Raw genomic sequence first — 13,145 nt, 5'->3', positions numbered from 1 at the left:
GGGCTGAGGACTGGGGGTGGGGTGGGGTGGGGTGGGGTGGACTGCGTGTGAATCTGCACTCTTTCACAAACTAACTGGGACCTTGGGCAAATCTCACTGAGCTGCCTGGCAGCTCTTTAGGAAGGCCATGCCCCTCCTGGATCAGACCTCCAAACAGCTATATGGACCTTACTTGGGGTGCCAGGACTATGACAGGGGGCCCAAGCCACCTCTGAAGTAACAGATAACAATGACAATTGTTGCATGGGCCCTTAATACGCCCTTCATCCTGTATACTTTAACGTGACCTCATGAGCTAGAGGCTGCAATTGGGCCACTGAGCAAATGAGGCACGAGGAGGTTGAAAGGCTCGCATGGACAAGCAGTGAGGCCAAGATTTAGACCTAAGGTGGCATCCTTTCCTGAGGCTATCACACTGTCATCTTTTTCAGTGGCACTCTGTAGACTGAGCCCTGTCTCCACGCAAGAGCCATGATGTAGGGCCAGTGCGCAAGTCTGGGGGCTGTGGAGCACCCTTAGGGCCAGTGGTCACAAGGGGTCTTTGGTCCAACACAGGCCACTGGGCAGAACCTGCAGAGGCACTGTGTTCCAGATCACACCCAGCTGCTGTCCACATTTATCTCTTCTAGCAATCCCCCCCCTCCACCCCCATCCCGGGCATCCAATCAGTGACACGCAGACCCACGCAGAACCCAGTAACACCTGCCATGCAGAGCTCCCCAGGGTGGAGAAGAAGACAGCCCAGCCTGACAAGCACCAAGGGGAATGTTGCAGATGGAAGGAGTCCAGCAGAGAATGGGGGAGGGCCCTTCTTAATGGGTCCGCGTCTTCAAGGCTTTGGGGAAACTCATAATAGGTAGGGGAACTGAGGCTCAAAGCCATATGCCCAGTAAGCCACAGATGAGAATTTGGGTCCAGACTTCAGTGTCCCTCCTTTCAGGGCTTTTGGTCCCCAGGGAGTCACGGCAGAGCAGGACTTAAGGAGAGCTGCATTCTGTAATACCCAACCTCCGCACACTGCACATTTCTACAAAAACCCGGCTTCCTCCAGAGTCAGATGCAGGTAAGGGCATCTGGAGGGAGACATGGAGTGCAGGGACAGAGCAGAGGTACAGGCTTTGAGTAATATGGGGAGTCTCCTGGCCCAGTCACCCTGGGGATTCCGGGATCCTCCAGCCCCTGCCAAGCTGCACAACAATGAGTCAGTGGCTGCCAAGCCCAAGCCAGGGGTCAAAAATCTGTGGAATGTGACCCAGAGCCACAGGCCTCGCCGAACCATCTCAGACTGCTTTTCCTCTGAATCCGAGCAAATGCTTGTGCTCTGAGGTGCTGTGCCGTGTGCACACACCATGTGACCTCTCACCTAGGCTCCTGGCTTTGGTGTAGAGAGCAACAAAGAGCTGTGACGTGTGCACCAGGCAGCCAGAGATGACCCTGGAACAATGTAGGGTTCAAGAGGGACATGCTAGAGAGCTTGATTGCTGAGCTAAAATGTTACCCCATTTTCCTACAACGAGAGCCTGTTTCCTAACATGGCAGCCGGGTGAACAAGCAGATGGACCTCTGAGAGTATCTTGGTGGGTCATACATTCAGTGGAAAGTGTCAGAAGTTCTGGCCACTGTGAGCATTATTTATGCAATGCTCACAGAGTAATGGAGGGTAAGTGCCTGCACTAATGGTATCCATGGGGGCTGAGGTTCAGTCAGGGACACACACTTGCCCAAAGTCATACTGCATATGTCTTCCTTCATGTGAACTGTGCCCACTCTGCCTGGCCTTGAACTAAGCTCTCTCTCACATGGCAGGAACCTAGGGAAACAGAGGAGGCTGGAGGCTGAACTAGGTTGGATTTGAAGTTCCAATTGGCCTTTTTCCCAGGACTGCCACCTGAGACTTGCCTCCCAACTTCTGGGGACTTAATCTTGGGGTAAGTTCTACCTTTATCTACCTTTATTGACCCTCACAAGGCTGGTGGGTCCTAGACACTGTCTCTGTGAGAGATGACTGTGCCCAGAGCAGATGTGTCTACCTAGATCCTAATGACAGAAACCTAGTTTGGGTGCCCACTACCCAAAGGGCAGCCTAGAGTTGGAGGCCCAAGGCCAAGCAAGGAGACATAGCAGGTCCCAGCTCCTGGCCACTTATGGGGTCAAGCTTATACAGCGTCATCATTAGCCAACATCCACAGGTCTTTACCCTCTCCTAAGATGAGGTGCCATTGCCCCACTGTGCAGATGAGAAACTGAGGCTCCAAAAAAGACCATGACTTGTCAAAGTAACCCTACAAAGTGACCAGGGTACCACCTGACCAGCTTCTCAAAGCAAGGAAGAAGGCCAGCTGGTGAGAGGCAAACTGGAGTGCATGACATATGGACCAGTTATTGGGGAACTTGATAGTAGCTTGGTTGGTACTAGGTATACTCCATGTGACTGCTAAAATCCACATGCAGAGGAGGAAATGAAAGTCAGGTTGGTTGAGTGACAGTCCAAAGTTACACTGACGGCAACAGAATCAACTGACACTTGAAACCAAGTCTTCCTACGTCCATCCGCACAGCCTTGGAAGAGCACACAAATGCACGCAAGGATTGACTGAACGAGTCCAACCCCAGGATGTAGCTATGGCAAAGTGCATTCTCCCAGCTGGTGCCCCTTCCCTTCTCCGGTTAAGCAGATGTTATTGGGTTTTCACTTGACAGGAAACAGTCAGAGCTCAGGCCAGAATTCTGAGAGCTGGTTAGGCTAGAAAAGACACAGATGGAGTCTGGTTTCCAGACTGGTCCTGTGTCCCTCTAACCCTTCAGAATCTCTTCCCTCCAGACCACACATACTCAGACTCTGTAGCTCCATGGTCAGTGGACACCTGGCTTCTCTGAAAGCATGTCACAATGAGGTCCGACACGGGCCTCTTTCTCACGCAGTGAGGGCCACCCTAAGGTGGGCTTGAGAGACATGGAGCCAGTTTCCTAGAGCACAGGGTTTCCCACTTTCTTCTCCTCTCCCCTCCCTTTCCCTTACCTATTCCCTCCTTGCATCCCTGCCCAATGTACTACCTTTATGTTCCTCCTGCAAGCCTAGGATTCTTCTGAGGTACTCTAGACCCAGCCACACCCTCACAGACACTGCTCAAACTAGCTTAAGGCCTGCCCTTTCTTTGTCCCCATCTCAGCCAGAACTAGGCTCCACCCAAGCTTCACCTTCCCTCACAGGCCTGAGTGGTCTTGTAGATTTTGTCTCCCTAAGTCTCCCTCCCTCAGGTCCCCTCCTAGACATAACCCTTCCCAGATCCTGTAGTCCCCAACATCCTTGGCCCTACCACTGATTTTTGTGTGTCTTCTGGTATGCAGATTGTGTACACATATCCAGAGACCAGAGGAGGCCTTCCTTCCAGTGTCTTCTACTCTGATTCGTTCCCTGAGACAAGGATGGTAGCCAGCAAGTCGGAGCCATCCTCCTGCCTCCTTCTCCCCAAAGCCCCAACTTGGGCTGTGGTTATAGGCCTAACTATACACGCAGAGCTTGGTGTCTGGGTGTTGGGATCTGAACTCACACAATATGTGTTCTTACCCGCTGAGCAGCTTCCTCACCCTGAAGGTATTTCTTAACAGTCTGCAAGGTTTCCCAGGCAAAGGCCGCAGGTCAGAGTGAGGTGTTCCCAAGCCATGCCCAGCTGGCACTAGCCTGCCCACTACAATCCCACCCTCCCAGACCCCTGCACCGCAGCTGCACTACACAGCCTCCCTGCCCTTCCATAGCACCCCAGTCTTTCCAGACTTCTCCATGTACCAGCCTTTGCCCAGAAGACCTATCAATGACCTCTTAATTCACAAAGTCACACTCACTACCAGGTCAGGTCTCTGGCCTGCCTTGGGCTCAGGTATTTGTGGGATCTTGGGCAAGTGTCATCCTCTATCTAAGTTCAAAGTTCTGTAGAAAGAAGGGGCATCCAAACTTTCCTAGGAGCTCTCTAAGGATATAGTGAGCAACTGGGTAGCAGCAAGGACAACTTTTCCTGTCCCAGTATGACAGGGTCCACACGGATTTTCCCCTAAAACCAACACTTGGGGACACAGACTGCTTCCTTTGTCATTACATCTGTTTCTGAAGCTAGCTGTCAAGAGTAGAAACTGACCATAGGGTCATCTTCAAGCTGTTAGGCTGTGGGAGGCACAGAGGTCCTTATGCACACAGATATGTACCAACGGAACCAGGAATGCTAAACACAGGGGCTTAAAAACACAAAAGCAGACATGCACAATCTGTTATCTGCTCAGAATGCAGGTGGCAGATGTGGTTAATAGCCTGGTGGCCTCTGCACTGTAGAACCACATCAGATGCTCCTCGCCCCTTATCCTGAGCTGGTCAATCTACAGAACCCACCTTTATTGAAGATATCACATGTACTTTACAAAGAGTTTCCATGCAGTCATGTCTTAAGCTTTATTGTGCATGCAGGATTGATTTAATTATCTATCACCAGGAACATTTTCACCAAATTGTGCCATGCTTGAATACATTTAAGATAAACTACTTGGATCAGACTCTCACAGTTTGAGTCAATACTGGCTACTGTCAGGTTGAACCAAACTGCCTTCTTGCCTCCAATTGATTGTTACTCTGCTAACCGTGGTGGTTCACAGATACCAACCACCAGTACCAGCACCAGCACCAGCACCAGCACCAGCACGCCTTGCCCAGGTCTGGCACAAATGAGAGCTGACTAGATACATTCTCACTGGCGGGTGGAGAATCTCCCCAAAGCCTTGTAATCCCTACAGCCAAAGGTCAGACAGAAGTTATCATTCAAAACCTTCTACCACACAGACACAAGCTCCCAGGACTTGTAAAAATCAACACTAGTTCCTAGTCACATTTCAGTTACCTTTCCTGGGTAACAAAGGGACGCTAATGATCTCACTCTTTTCTCAGAGGAAGAGTGAGAGGGTGGAGTCCCACGTGGGGGGGGGGGTGCTGGTTTAAACTACTCAAGATAAAGCTGAGATCTGCTAAATGTGTCCTATGCACACATCCCCTCCTGTGGCTGTCTACAACCCCCATTTAATAGATGAGGAAACTGAGACACAGGGAAGTTAGATGGCCTATCAAGTTGGTAAGAATGGGAATTGTGTGGTCCCAGCCCTGACTCTCTTTGAAAGTCTAAAGTGATCTTTGGAAATCACCAGGAGCCAGAAGCTACCCCAGGCTTTCTAAGAAACTTTCCACCTCAGTGACTCCTGCTGTGCCTCCACCTCAGAAATGAAGCTTTCTCCAGGCATTGGCAGGCTCTTCTATGTCTGAAGTAAATGGTCTCCTGGCAAAATTCACTCCTACCCCAATACCCAACCGCACGGCCTCCTCCAGGCAGCACTCTTAGATTCCCTCTCCTGCCTGCAGTGTGTCGATAGCCCCTTGGCTCTGGCCCTTTGGGAAGTTTCCCTTCCCTTCCCTCAAAGGTAGAAACCAAGTCACTCATCCCCAGAGCTCAGTGGGCACAGAGGACTGTTAGATAAAGGTTACCAGTGGATTCAGGAGAAGAGACTGGCCAGAGCCACATTTCAGGGCAGAGATTCTTGAAGAGTAGAAATCCATCTATCCCATGTCCTTTCTCAGACACTATTGTTCCTACAAGCAACAACAGGTGGAGAAAACCAGCAGAGTAGCCCCAAGTGGCTCCAGATTCAAGGTCTGTCTCAAGCTTGTCCCTAGGCCCAGCAGAGTGTCAGCCATCCCTAGGGGCCACCTGACCACCCCTAGCTTCAGACTCTACCCCAGGGACATGTGCTCCACCTGTCCCCACCACTACCCCAGGAGTTCTAACAAAGCCTGGGGACTGCTTAACAGGATCCTGGCTGGCAGCACCTGCCGTGCCCCACAGCAGTGGCAAAGGTCTCTCAGGCAAGTGGCAGTGCTGCTGTTTCTGGCTGCCCCTGCTGGCAGGCAGTTGAGGAAGCAGTGGGTAACAGAGGTGCAGCTAGGTCTGGTAACCCTCTGAGTTCAGGATCTGGAGGTTTCTAGGGTCTGGCTCCCTGTTATTAGCTGGGCAAGCCCCCAGGAGTGCAAGTAGCAGGAAAGGGGGACAGAGTTCCCTGTGGTAGGAGCTTGGCTGGTCTGGTACCTCCTGAAGTGAGCAGCCCCAGGGCAAGTCTACTTAGCTGAGGGTTGAGGGCTGGTACAGTGCCCTAAGTCTCCAGGGATCCAAATGGCCAGAGGGTGAGGGACATGGCCCTTTCTGCCTATGCTGGGGACTTCCCCTTCCCAAGACTCTTGTCCCCAAGCACCACCAAAAGGAAACTCCCCCACCTCACACTGCTCCAAAAATAGCTGGGACTGCCACCTCCATGGTGAATGGAACTTGTCACAACCCCTACAGAGCCTCCTGCTTACCAGGGAGTACAAGCTGGCGGCAGTGGCCACCAGACGGTATGGAAGCCAATGCAGGTAGCTTAAAACCTGCTCTGGGATGGCCTGGTCAGCTCCTCCAGCCTGGAGATATCATCCCTTCTGCCCTAGACAACTCAATCAAAGGGATTCCCCACCCCAACCCCCGAGCTCTTGGACACCTGGCACTTGGACACTGGATGCCAGGAGGGAAGAGAGATCCTTCCCTTATCCCCATGTTCTACCCCACCAAGCACGACAGTCCTTGTTGGCCCTTTAAAAGCTTAGCCCTTCTCGGGCTTAGTGGGGAAAAGGCTCACTGAGCAAGTGTGAGACCCAAGTCAGCTGACACAGTAGTGTGTCTGTACTCCCGCGCCTTCTGTGAGATGGGAGCACAGGGCAGCAGAATCCCTGGAAGCTTGCAGCCTGGCTAGCTTAGTGCATGCAGCCACAGACAAGGAGACTCAAATAAGGTAGATGGCAAGGGCTAACCCTTGAGGTTGATCTCTGGACCCCCATATGTATTCACACACATGGACGCACTAACATGCATAAGGGGGCGGGTCTTTAATATAAATGACAGCTTGGCTCTTCCTATTATTTGTATGCTGGACAAGGCCTATCTGCTGACCATGAAAGAGGGTTTGTCAAACACCAACGCCAGTCTTGAGCCCCGTCTCTGCCACATCCCCCACTATGTGCCCAGGTCTTCTCATAGGTTACATGGGGACAAGGACAGCATCTCCTCTCCCAGAATGCTAGAGGACTAGATGACATTACAAGGGTCAGAAGTGCTCAGCTCTGAGCCTGGCTCCCAACAGACACCCAAACAGTGGGGCCATTGTTCTGATTCCATCCTTACTCTCCTACTGTGCTTTGCTCTTTAGAACAAGGCCATAGGTCCAGGAACTGTGGTCTTAGTAGAGCATTCCCAGACTTTCTTTCTCCTCCCCCTCTTCTCCAAGCCCTTCAGATGCCTCTTCTACGCAGAAACCGAGCTGAAAACTGGGAAACCCAGGATGCCATAAACAAAAGCCCCTGTTCTTACTGGGGCCACAGGCCAGAAAGGCATCTAACAGAGCCTCAAGAAGAGGGAAGAGCGGTCACACACAGCTTCTTGCTACCAAGTACCCCTCCATCCCTCTCAATAGCTGGAAAGGTGGGCAGGGCTGGACTGAGAGGAAAGGAGTTCCCAGCAGAGGACACAGAAGAGTCAAAGGTACAGTGGCAGGCTGGGTTGTAGCCCTTCCATAGGCCACCATGTCCTCTGTGCTCTTACAGGGTGTGAGGATAGCATCGACTGCCCCCGGGCCTGCTCCAGGCCTCGCTCCACAGGCCACACCTGCCTTCCCCAGAACAAGAGCCACTTCTACCCTGCACCCCATCTGCAGGAGCACTGCTGTGAGGGCTGACACTGGCATATGGTAGCTGAAGCTCCAGAGGCCGTGCTGTGCCAGACTCTGGCACAAGGGCTCGGCCACCTGCCAATACACCTTCCCTGCCGGCCCCAACTGTCGGGCATATGCCTACTGCCGGCTCCCTTGGTGACAGTTGCTGGGCCCAGGCCAGCCATCCATAGGGGCTGGACTCTAAGGCCACATCCGGGGGTATATGATTCTCCCAAGGAGGAGGTGCTCAAAGACCTGTGTCTTCTATGACCCTATTAGTCTGCTTCATAGAAAGGTTCCAGGCAAGGTAGATGAGGGCTTCCTGAGTGACAGTGAGCTCCCTTCACAATCTCCAGTGACACTGTCTTAGTCCAGTCCTGTCCACCCACACAGCCACCTAATCACAGGCTCTGCAGCTACCTCCTGACCAGACACTTGCTACACCTGAGTTAGATCTGGGACATGTAGCCATTTTTTTTCAAAGGGTAAGGTTTTGTTTTACATGTGTGAGGGTGCAGCATGTGTGTATTTGGGTGTATGTTCACACATGTGCGGAGACCAGAATTTGTGGTCAGTATCTTTCTCTGCTCCCCACTTCATTCGCAGACACAGGGTTCCTCTCTGAATGTGAAGCCTGACCTGGGGCTCCTCTGCCTGCCTCCCAAGCATAGAGACCACAGCTAGACCACCACACTGCTTCAGGTGTGGTGCTAATTTAGGTGCTGGTGATCTGCATGCTGTATGTTTTATCCGCTGGGCCATCTCCCCAGCCCCTAATAGGTGGCCACTTTTAACTCCACCTGAGGGAGGCTGGCTCTAGGTTGTGGCATACAAGGCACGGTGGCCCAGGACATACAACCTGGGTGCTCACAGTGCTGCTTGGACTGTATCTGGGCCTCAGATTACCTACAATGTAGGTCTGGGATGATCCTTTTGGATCCACTGGGATGCCCTGAAACTGAACTAGATATGAGTCTCATATTCAATCACATGCTTGCTTCTGGGAAGAAAGCAGCTCTTCCAGGCCTAGTAGAGCAAGGCCTAGGATCTGTTCTCTGGCCTGAGGACACTTTCTGCACGCTGCTGCCAGACTCATAGCCACGTGTGGGCTCCCAGGCCTGCTGTGGGCTCCCAATCACGGCCACAGTGGCGGTAATGCATGGAAAGAACACTACAGCCAGAGTTCCCCCCAACTACTAGCTGCTGGGCCAAACCGGCTGAGGACACTGGCAGTGAGTACGCTCACAAAGTCACCCTGCAAGGCAGTCTTGGGCACCTACGGATGACGAAACAGCCTTGCCCACTGCGTTCCAGCTGGAGTGGCAGAGCTTGGCTGAGAACTCACGCCTGCGACCACCCCTGGGTGAGCTGCATCCCCCCTGCCTTCTGAGAAGAAGCAAATGTGTGAGGTTGGGAACAACCAGACCAAAGTGCTTCTCACTACACTGTTTGGAGGGATCAAGGAGGCTTCTTCAGTCCAGGCTCTGAAGTCTGAGAGCTCCGGGTTCAAATCCCACGCTGCCTCTGTCTAGCAATCTGAATGTGGGCCAGTGCCCCAGCTATGTCTATAATTCTGTCTTCTGAAAACAGGGGCCTTTCAGGACCCACCCTGTGGGGCTGTTGAGAGACTGTGTGAGAACGTGCTGGCAAACACCTGCTGCAGAGTGTCAGGGCCCAAGTTCACGTAGGAGCTCGTGTATGCTAACAGCGACACTGTGAGGATGGATTTCAGAGCCAAACAATGCTTACTCAAGAACAGACATCTGCAACACAAATTCTGCAAACAATCCTTCACCATAAAGCCATTCCTTGCTCTCCTGGGAATCCCAGGCCCGGGGCACCCAGGCCCGCTAGTGGACTTCCTACCCTGGCTCCTTCTTCATCCTCCTGAAGCTGGAACACATTCGAGATGGCGACAGCCTTTCACAAGTTACCAGGATGAATCTAAGCTGCCCCTCCCCCACTGCTCCAATAACATAAATCTTGGCTGGGACTGGCAAGAGACCCTATATATTTACATGACGATCGTGCCTCATGATCACAGGGCTCGCGGTTCTGGCAGGCAGCGTGTGGCAGGGATGACTGTGGTCCTAGGAGACTCACTATTTTCCGACGACTTTTATTGTCCATTATATCCCGCGTTTACAGGGCTCTGCTCCAGGCCTGGCAGGAATATGGCCCACGGAGGGGCTGGTGGGCCTGCAGATCCTAGATCCTGCAGGCCTGTCCTCTGGGTTCATCCACCTGCCAGGTCTTTGTGTGATACACAGACTACAGGAGCTGGGTGAGGGGCCCGTCCAAGGGCATCTAGACACAGATATCCCTTGAAGCCCAGGTATATTCCTGGCTCTAGGGCCTTGGGGCATGGTGGGAGTAGGGTGTGTGGGGGAGGTTACATTGCAAAGGTGGGACCTGGAGATATGCTGAGCTGTCTACTACCACTTGGCTTGAGGTGCTTCTTGGTAAGTTCTTAGAGATTTGATGAGACAGTTGGACTTACCCATGGGAAGAAATTAACAAATAGTATAAATCAAGGGTTTGTACAGAGACTTCCCAGATTGCTCTGTTAAACAGTCTAGGGATGAGAGGGGTGCTCCTAGCAGACCCTCAGGAACACGGGGAGGACACAGGGGCTGAGGACTCCTTGCTGTACAGTGTGTCTTTCAGCATATTGTTTCCCTTTCTGAGCTCCACCCTCCCTCTGTAGCCATGGGCACACACCTAAGCTCTTTGGGTATGAGAGCTTATCATACCTTACAGGAAGCTCCCTGGTGGTGTTTGGCATACACCAGCTGTTTAACAAATTGGCTATTAACACTTGTTCAACACTGAGCACCCTCTTCTTACGGGACAGTGTGGGTTGAAGACATCAACACATTGCGGCAACCAGCGATACCCAATTTTTTGTTTGTATGTGGCACTTCTGATGGTCTGCAGCCCTCTGACAGTCACCCACACCACCCTCAAACCTCCACAAACAGTATATCAATACCTGTTTGTGGCCCAGTGTGGTCCCAGGTGATAGCCGGGGGTCTCACAGGTAAGAAGACCAGAGGACTGAATATGGTCTAGCCCTCATATACTGCTACTGGCTTCTCCATCCTCACATTTCACAGATGTGGAGACTGTGGCTTGGAAAGTCTGCGGGCACCATCACCCCCACACCCCTATCCCACCCCATAAGAGTCATACGCACACCCTGGGCTGGAGTTGTCAGAGCTTGTGGCTGGGTGTACAGCAGAAACAAGAAAGCTACTCAGTCCTGACACCCTGGTGCCCACAGAGGCGACAGTCTCAGCTCAGAGTGGTGGCTGTGTGCTTCAGTGTGCTGGGTGACTGGGGAAAGTGCTGATGACTCAGATAACCTTTGAGGCAGCGCGACAGAGGAAGCGGGTGGCATTTCTGGGGGCGTGCCTCATTTCCTAGAAGGATGCGTCATGGGCTTCTGTTTAATCAGCAGTTATCCTGACCATCCACAGCCACCTGTGCTTGGGGAGCACCACATGGCTGGCCTATTTCTGCATCAATCACAGGTGGGCAGGTCAGACAACAGACAAGACAATAGGCTGGGGGTGGCGGGGCAGGCAGTGGCTGCTTCAGAGACACACAGCAAGGATACACATTAAGTCTTCAGACTCCTTGTCCAAAAGGTTAATTTTTCTATTTGCAAAGACAGGAGAGACCCTCCAAAGCTTTACGAGAAAGACATGGAAAAACAGCAGCTGAATAGCAGATAGCAGGCAGAGCGAGCTTCAGCCAGCCAAGGAGACTCCAGACACTGATGCTAAGAATTCCTGTGGCTGAGGGTCATGCGACTTCCTCTGCAGAAGACAGTTGAGAAAGTCTGAGCAGGAAGGAAGGGACGTGTCCACGAGACAGCACATCATGTGCTGCGGCCCTGGCTGCCCCCACCTGGCTGCGTGACCATCGATGGGTCCCTGGCCTTCTTGGGGCCCCAGTTTACCCCTATTTATCCACTCTGTACCAAGCACAGTTCCATGTGCTTGAATGATAAGTAACTGAATCCCTCTAGTATCTTGTGAGACAGCGATGCCATTATTTCCATTTTGCAAAAGGAGAAAGTTGAAGCAAAGAGGCAGGCTACCTGAGTTAGGTCAAAGTCAGGTGACCTGACCAGACAGCTCAGCCCCACCCTGTAGCGGGTGCTGGCTGGTCCCTAGCATTCTTCCTGTTCTAAGAGAATACTCTGCACAGTGACTAGAGGCCCCGATTAGGCAGCAGCAGCCACCGCAGTTTGGAGACAGTCTCAGCTACTGCTGCTTTTTGGTGAAGTCCAATTTCTTCAGTACACTTAGCAGCCTTTATAGACCAGGGCCCAGGAGCCCCTCAGGAGGCCCCCTGAGTCACAGCAGCAATCGACCCGTCTCTTTGAGCCTTGCTGAGAGGGGCCCATGCAAACAGGAATGGATGACCCTACTGTGATGTCCGTATTGGAGTTTTACACACAGGTCAGCCTCGGGGACTGCAGGAGGGAGACTGCCATTCATGTGTCCAAGAAAGAGAGGAAAAAAACCATCTATTCATAGTCAGACATAGCTGCTCTGTGGAAGTGCCACTCCTGACGCAATGAGCAGACCCGCTGTGTGAGGGATTCCGGAAGAGTGTGACCTCGGAGCATCCACGTGGAAGGCTCAAAGACTTGGGTGGTCACCAAGCTTTTAAAATATGCCTGGACATCCAACCATGCAATTCCAGAGGGAGCATAGTTCTGACCGAAAACCCAAGCCCGTCTTCCCAAACAAAATTCTTCCAACATTTTTTGGCTTAAACAAATAGCCAGCCAATTTGGTTTCTCTTGACTCTCTTGAGTAAGGAAAAGTCATGCTAAGAAGAAACTGCCACTAAATCACATGTTCACCCCTCCCCATGCCTTGCACAGCCCGTGTGTGTGGATGAACCAACTCACCCCACTGCTGTCTTTACACGAAACTGGGATTCAGAGAGATATAGCTTCACCTCTGTAGAGAGAGCAGGGAGAGAGCAAAGGAAAAGTCTAAAATCCAGGGTGGCTCAGGGGGTCAGAAGGCCTGCTGTGCTAACCTGAGAATCTGGGTTCTAATCCCCAGTATTTGCATAAAAAAGATGGGAGTGGCCATACATGCCTATAACCCCAGTGCTGTGGGACTCAGAGACCGGAGGATTATGGGTGCTTACTGGCCACCTGCCTAGGTCCAAGTTCAGTGAAAGACCATTTCAAAGAAATAAGGCAGAAAGTGACAGAGTACACTTGGTGTCCTCCTCTGACTGCCACACCACACACACACACACACACACACACACACACACACACACACAAGTGGATCCAGCAGAATCTCCTGCCTGTGAAATTAAGAGGTGCCCTCATCAGAAATGGACAT

At 52.2% G+C, this 13,145-nt stretch overlaps 1 protein-coding gene across 7 annotated transcripts in view; it reads right to left on the bottom strand.

Moving 5' to 3' along the window:
* Nek6 (NIMA (never in mitosis gene a)-related expressed kinase 6) overlaps positions 1-13,145 on the bottom strand; it is a 103,628-nt gene that overhangs the window by 39,807 nt on the left and 50,676 nt on the right. The window contains exon 2 of one of the 7 annotated variants that reach the window (XM_030251923.1): positions 12,695-12,746. The exons of the other annotated variants lie outside the window; for them this stretch is intronic. The gene's annotated coding sequence lies outside the window, so the exon portion shown is untranslated. The remainder of the gene's footprint in view (positions 1-12,694; positions 12,747-13,145) is intronic. 7 annotated transcript variants of the gene reach the window in all.

The sequence above is a fragment of the Mus musculus genome, chromosome 2 (assembly GCF_000001635.26).
Source record: "Mus musculus strain C57BL/6J chromosome 2, GRCm38.p6 C57BL/6J".
Taxonomy (NCBI): Eukaryota; Metazoa; Chordata; class Mammalia; order Rodentia; family Muridae; genus Mus; species Mus musculus.
Note: the sequence above shows the minus strand (reverse complement) of the source record. Positions and strands in the feature narration are given on the sequence as shown.